The sequence below is a fragment of the Schistocerca americana genome, chromosome 1 (genome assembly GCF_021461395.2).
Source record: "Schistocerca americana isolate TAMUIC-IGC-003095 chromosome 1, iqSchAmer2.1, whole genome shotgun sequence".
In the NCBI taxonomy this organism is placed as follows: domain Eukaryota; kingdom Metazoa; phylum Arthropoda; class Insecta; order Orthoptera; family Acrididae; genus Schistocerca; species Schistocerca americana.
In genome coordinates, this window is record NC_060119.1 from 187255954 (window position 1) to 187263560 (window position 7607).

The window sequence follows — 7607 nt, forward strand, 5'->3', positions numbered from 1 at the left end:
CTCTTCAAAAAAATAGAGTGGGGAGATCTTTGGTGCAATTCATGTGGGTTCTCCGCCGCCCATTATCGAAATTTTGAACACTGACGTAACTGTCTACATGAAAATGTGCTTCATCACGCATGAAGACTGTAGCATCTGCATGTTCTGTAAAAATTTCGTCCATTACGCGACGAAACTCTCTGCACTGCACAAAATCCCTTTCACTAAGCTGCTGGACGATCATTATCTTGTACAGGTGAAACTAAAGATCATGTAAGATGCGGTGAAGTGAACGAAGTGACATACCCAGCACTACAGCCTGTCGTCTAGCCGACCTTATCGGACTAGCAGGAACTGCCGTTCTCACTCGGTCTACATTTTCCGGAGTACGAACTGAACGGAGAAGACCAGGTGGTTTCTTTTTCATCACAGATCCAGTACTTCTAAACTCTGCAACTCACCGGAGTATAGTATTTCGATCAGGCACTGCAACTCGACGTCCAACTCTAAAATTTTGACGGAAAAGACGTTGCACTGTGACTAAGGAATCATTGTTTCCAAAGTACTGCTCGACAACGAACACACGATGCTCTACGCTCCAACGCTCCATAGCAAATGAAACTGCATTGGCAGTCTGCCAACATCCATTCAAAGTCAATACCCCTCTCGTCACCGGGTAATAGCGGTTCAAAAAACATGCGTTTTCTCTGCTCCACCCTGTATTATTGCGAAATTGAGAAGGGAGTGTGACAGATATGATAAATGGGCTGGGGTGGCAATGATTCAAACAAAGACGTTTTTCCAGAATGAGATTTTCACTCTGCAGCGGAATGTGCGCTGATATGAAACTTCCTGGTAGATTAAAACTGTTTGCCGGACCGAGACTCGAACTCCAGACCTTTGCCTTTCGCGGGAAAGTGCTCTACCAACTGAGCTACCCAAGCACGACTCACGCCCCGTCCTCACAGCTTTGCTTCCGCCAGAACCTCGGCTCCTACCTTCCAAACTTAATGGAAGCTCTCCTGCGAACCTTGCAGAATTAACACTCCTGGAAGAAAGGTTAACAGGAGAGCTTCTGTGAAGCTTGGCTAGCTCAGATGGTAGAGCACTTGCCCCCGAAAGGCAAAGGTCCCGAGTTCGAGTCTCGGTTCGGCACACAGTTTTAATCTGCCAGGAAGTTTCATATCAGCGTACACTCCGCTGCAGAGTGAGAATCTCATTCTGGAAACATCTCCCAGGCTGTGGCTAAGCCATGTCTCCATAATATCCTTTCTTTCAGGAGTGCTAGTACTGCAAGGTTCGCAGGAGAGCTTCTGTTAAGTTTGGAAGGTAGGAGGCGAGGTACTGGCGGAAGTAAAGCTGTGAGGACGGGGCGTGAGTCGTGCTTGGGTGGCTCAGTTGGTAGAGCACTTGCCCCCGAAAGGCAAGGGTCCCGAGTTCGAGTCTCGGTCCGGCACACAGTTTTAATCTGCCAGGAAGTTTCATATCTGCGCACACTCCGCTGCAGAGTGAAAATCTCATTCTGGAAACATCTCCCACGCTGTGGCTAAGCCATGTCTCCACAATATCCTTTCTTTCAGGAGTGCTAGTTCTGCAAGTTTCGCAGGTGAGCTTCTGTTAAGTTTGGAAGGTAGGAGGCGAGGTACTGGCGGAAGACAGTCTGCCTTCGGCGGTGCTACGGCACGGACGTCTGTTTACGTCCCTGCCGGAGAAGTTCGCGCTCGCGCAGTTGTTTACCTCTTCGGCGTACTCGTGCGTTTAGGCGACTCGATATAGAATGGCACATGCATACAGAAAGTCGACTCTCAAGATTAGTTTTTCGAATGAATATGCGCGACCGAAAGCCTACGAAATAGAAAGGTTCCTACGAGATGAAGTTAAACTCGACTACAACGAACTTATCGGAATCCACCTCTCCATAGTGAGCAGTGTCGTTTACGTCAAGCTGATTAACGATGCAGTATGTGACAGAATCATCCGAGATATTAAATATGGACTCAAATTTCGTCACTCTGATGGACATGTTGGAGAAGTAACTATTGATCATGCAGGACTGGGCTTACGAAACATACGTATTTTCGAACTTCCCTTCGAGGTTCCGTCTGACTTGGTCGTTGACGCCTTACGCCCATATGGAAGAGTGCTTAGCCACGTTGAGGAAAAATGGTCCAACTTCACGACTTACCCCGTTCTCAGAATAGAACTGACACAACATGTACCCTCGTACTTGTTCATCGGCGGATGCAGAGCTATAGTCATATACGATGGACAACCCAAAACATGCTCAGGCTGCGGGAAAGAGGGCCACGTCCGTTCCGAATGTATGCAGCGGAGGATAGTGCAAGTTCCAAACGGCGAACCCGTACCTCCGTCCACGTTGACGCCGCTGCCACTAACGTATGCGGACGCGTTTCGAACGGATCCCATCCCGAAGAATGACCAGCTACAGAATCCTGACAGTTTACGGCAACCGACTGCGGCAGAGACCGCCTCCAGTGACGAAACGACGCACACCTCGGCCGCTCCGGCGCCGACGACGCACTTCACCGAGCGGAAAGGATCGGTAGGAGAAATGGAAATTGATCCTGCTGTTGTGCCGACAGCTGCTTTCGTTCCTGAGCACCGGGAGTCACTTCCGCCCTCGGATACGGAGGCGCACACGCGCAAACAACGATCGCCGAAGCGCCACAAGAAACGACGACTAGCGCCGTCGGATACCTGCTTACTGCAGTCCACGGCAGACGAACTTGGGTGTAACGTCGATACAGTGCATCCGGATGCGCAACGGGAGGTTCTCCCTCCCACACAGCAGTACGACGCGAATCACCCCACACAGGGGTTAAATACAGACACACCGGACGGAAAGCCGACGGAAGCAGTCCCTCCACCCACTGCAGCAACGCCACAGCCTTCGGTCAGCCCGGCCGGAGAGACACGACGGGAGCTGGACCTCCAGCACAGGAACTGGGCCGACGAATCCGATACTGACCCCCACACCGACGACGCACCCGCCATGGCGAGTGCTGCGTCCACCGGATGTTAACCGCGCAGAAGATGCAGACTGACGCACGGACAGCATGTCACCGGGCAGCAGCACACAAATTAACATAAGCGTTCATGTGCGCTTTACGCACTGAGGACCAGCGGCAGGCATATCGAACGGCCTCTATTAATATTAATACGATCAGAACGCCTGTCAAATTGCAATTATTACGAGACATGTTGCATGCGTCAGAAGTCGACATCGTTCTGCTGCAGGAAGTATGTGTTGAGAGCTTCCCAGACCTCTATGAGTACGATACGTACATTACACCTACTACCGACGGCGTCAGCGGAACAGCGATACTTCTACGTAGCGGCACAGTAGCGGCACAGTAGCGAGGACGTGGTGTACCTGCCGTCAGCGCGAGGACTGGCGCTCACTGTGCTGGGAGTACGGGTAGTTAACATTTACGCACCGTCGGGGTCAGACAGACGGCGCGACCGATCCCGATTTTACGCAGAGGAGATAGCAACACTATTCTTAGGTCGGTATGAACATGTCTTATTTGGAGGCGACTTCAACTGCGTGCTCGCACCAAAAGATCAACACCCACGTTATACTTCGTGCCCGGAGCTGCGGCAACTCATGCAGGACATGAATCTCATTGATACATGGGAGAAGATACATGGCGACAGACGTGGATACACCTACGTCACGAGTCACTCTGCAAGTCGTCTCGATCGCATTTACGTAACACGTCGTCTCGAACCTGCGATCCTCGATGCGGAATTGTGGCCTGTCGCCTTTTCAGATCACATAGCATATATATGCACGGTCTCCCTGAGTCGTCAACAAGTGTGGAGGAGTCGCAGTGTTTGGAAACTGAATACAGCACACCTTAGGGAACCTGAGTGCAGACACTTAGTCGAAGACACTTGGCACGTGTGTGAACGACGCCTCCCGACATATCCGACGACGTTGCAGTGGTGGCTGGAATGCGTTAAGCCTGCATTGCGCCGAGCGTTAAATGCATACGGAAGAGAGCAGATGATGTGGAGGCGATACACGACGGAATTTTATTTCACGATGCTGCGCGAACTTTCTGTACAAGCACCTTCACAGGAGCGTCGTGCCGGTATAAAACGAGCACAGGCCCAAATAATTTCCATAACCCGCCGCCGACTGGAGGGTGTCGAAATCCGTGCAAGGGCCTTTGAACGAGTCCGTGGAGAATCCCCGTCGATGTATCACGTTATCAGAGAAAAACAACGTAGCCGCAGAACCTTAATACAGACGGTCGTACTGCCAGATGGTCGCCGCATGACAACGCAAAAAGACATTGCCAACGCTTTCGTGGAACACTACGGTCATCTCTATCAAGAAGCGGAACACGATCAGGCAGCCTTTCATGAGGTCCGACGAACGCTCTCCGCGTGTCTCGACGAGACGGCCAACCTGGAGTTAACAGGTGAAATCACAGTTGACGACGTAATGGAAGCGATTGATAAGGGAGCGTCGCACAAATCGCCGGGGCCCGACGGGTTTCCGTTAGAGTTCTATCGTACATTTAAAGATCTCATGATTCCACGATGGACTGCCATGTACTTCGAATTGATGTCTCCCGACGTGACTCTTCCACCCTCCTTCGTGGAAGGAATGATCATCCCCATCCACAAGCCATCTGGCGGCACAGGGATACAGGCCTACCGGCCACTGACCCTTCTTAATTGCGACTACAAGATCTACGCCAGGATACTTGCAGCACGCTTTAAACGCGTGATACGCCAAGTGATTTCACTCGACCAAACACAGCTAGGAGGAGCTAGCAATATACAAACGGCACTCAGCGACTACCGCGATGTTATCGCACTGGCTTCAACATGTCGTCTCCGGGGTGTATTGGTATCGATAGACTTCGATCGCGCATTTGACAGGCTGAGTCATGCTTATCTCACGGACGTGATGACGAAAATGAAGTTTCCGGAAAGTTTTGTCACCGTCGTCATGAGACTACTCGACGGAGCCGCATCCAAAGTGCTCATCAATGGACGCTTGGTGGGGCCCATCACCATCTCACGATCGGTCAGACAAGGGTGCCCGCTGTCAACGATATTGTATGCCATCGCTGTCGAGCCGCTGCTTTGCGGGCTCCGGCATCGACTCCAAGGAATGACGATAAGGCACAACACGTTTATATGCCGAACATACGCAGATGACCTAGTGTTTTTAGCAAGGTCAGGCGACGAGGCAAGAGTGGCCTTGCATTGGATTAATTTGTACTGTATGGCTACGGGAAGTCGCCTGAACATGGCAAAGTCAGGAGCAATGAACATCGGGAGAGGACTCCCGACAGGAAGTGTAGCACCATTACAGCCGATCAACAAGATGAAATGCCTAGGAATTATCTTCACTACAGACGTTCGACGCACGGCGGCACTGAGTTACAGACATCTTCTGCAAACAATTCGTGCGAGTGTCCGAAGTCACAGGTTAAGGGCACTGGATATGATACAACGGGTCACCTTTGCCAACACTTATCTAGCCTCTCGCATCCCCCACCTGGCACAAGTTCTTCCTATGCCGGTGGTGTTGGCCCGCCGAATCCTGGCGGCACTAGGATATTTTGTGAGCACAGGTCTGCTTTTTAAGGTAGGATACGAAACCCTCACCCTTCCTCGTAGTCGTGGAGGTCTTGGACTCGTCCACGTACGCGACCGAGCAGTGGCTATTTATGTAACCACAATGATAAAGATGTGGACACGACACCAGACAAGTCTGACGGGCAGCCTGATAGACGAACTCGCTCCAACTTCTCTTTCGGCTCCGGTAGCGGTGGCTCACATCTCACCATCGCTTGCCCATATGCGAACCTTCTTTGTGGAACACAGTTATGTACATATGGAACTACCGACTACCAGGACGGCGACGGCACGTGATATATATCACATCTTGACTCGACGACGGCCGAATAACGCCGTAGAGCGCCGCCAACCAACAGTTACGTGGTCAGTGGTATGGCGTACAGTGCACCACCCACACCTTGATACGGGAACGCGCGCACTGTGGTATCAGGTGGTAAATGGGAAATACGTGACTCGTTCCAGGTTGCATAAAATTCATATGGCGGACGAGCCACTGTGTCCGCAGTGCAATGTTATAGACACTGAGGAGCATCGCCTGATATGCGGTCCTTCGGCGGACGTATGGTGATTGGTCAAAAAAATGATCGCCTTCCTCCTTCGGGTGGGGCCGCAAACAATAGAACCACGCACACTACTTCTCCCAGATAGGACATATTATCCCCGAACGAAGACAAACGCAGTGACTTGGATTCGAGGTTTGACTGTGCGTTATCTTTTCCGAGACGGCAGTAAGAATGTGCTTGACTTTTGGGCCTTACTACAGGAACATCACTCACAGCTTATGAGACATCCGAGATATCGAACATATTACGCAAATTTTTTAGGGAGTGCCTTGCTTGATCCGCCACCCAGTTGGGGTGTCCCGGGTAGGAGAATGTAATTATTGTCTATAAGTATCAGAACACGAAAGGGCCAGGACAGTGGAGAGGATCCACAAACACACGTGAAGACGTACCCGACACCAACGCGAGGTATGACGGGATTAGTGAGGTACGCGCCTAAAAGAGGAACGTAGAACGTTATTGTTTTGTACTGACAGAAGAAGGATATTTTATTTTATTTTTTTCACTATTATGTAAAAAAAAAGAAGTCCACTTATTTACGTTTCCCAGAAAATTTTATTTTATTAAGTTATCGTCTTATATATTTAAAAAAAAATGCTAGAAGCAGTTTATGTTTGTTACTGTTACACCGAAAAAAAAAGTGGTTAGGAATAAAATTAAAAAAAAAAAAAGGAAAGGCAAAGGTCCCGAGTTCGAGTCTCGGTCCGGCACACAGTTTTAATCTGCCAGGAAGTTTCATATCTGCGCACACTCCGCTGCAGAGTGAAAATCTCATTCTGGAAACATCTCCCACGCTGTGGCTAAGCCATGTCTCCACAATATCCTTTCTTTCAGGAGTGCTAGTTCTGCAAGTTTCGCAGGTGAGCTTCTGTTAAGTTTGGAAGGTAGGAGGCGAGGTACTGGCGGAAGTAAAGCTGTGAGGACGGGGCGTGAGTCGTGCTTGGGTAGCTCAGTTGGTAGAGCACTTGCCCGCGAAAGGCAAAGGTCCCGAGTTCGAGCCTCGGTCCGGCACACAGTTTTAATCTGCCAGGAATTTTCAAAGACGTTTTTCGTTGCGACGAGGCCGTTTCACGATATTTAAATCACCAGCGTACTCATCACAATGCCAATATACTTTGTTGACTCCCACGTACATAGGGAGAAATGACCCTCCCCGCGCGGCAGTCTGGTACTGTGAACCTTCTGCCAAATTGTTAAGTATGAAGACACAACGGAATTAAAGACATTAGCTGGCAATGTTCACTAGTTATGGGATAAGCTGAAAATTTATGCCAGGCAGGGATTCGAACGCAGATCTCCTGCTTACTAGGCAGATGCGCAGGCCACTACACTATCTGGACAAAGTGCTCAGCTTACCTGCAGAGAATACCCTAGGACGCCTGCTGTCAGACCAAATCCTGCAGGAAGCGCTAAATCAGTGGTATAAGCTGACGATTATTC

At 50.2% G+C, this 7607-nt stretch overlaps 1 non-coding gene across 1 annotated transcript; it reads left to right on the forward strand.

Annotated features, from left to right (window-relative positions):
- Positions 1–1361: 1361 nt before the first annotated feature.
- Positions 1362–1436, forward strand: Trnas-cga. The gene has a single exon. It is a non-coding gene; the product is annotated as a tRNA-Ser (tRNA).
- Positions 1437–7607: the final 6171 nt, after the last annotated feature.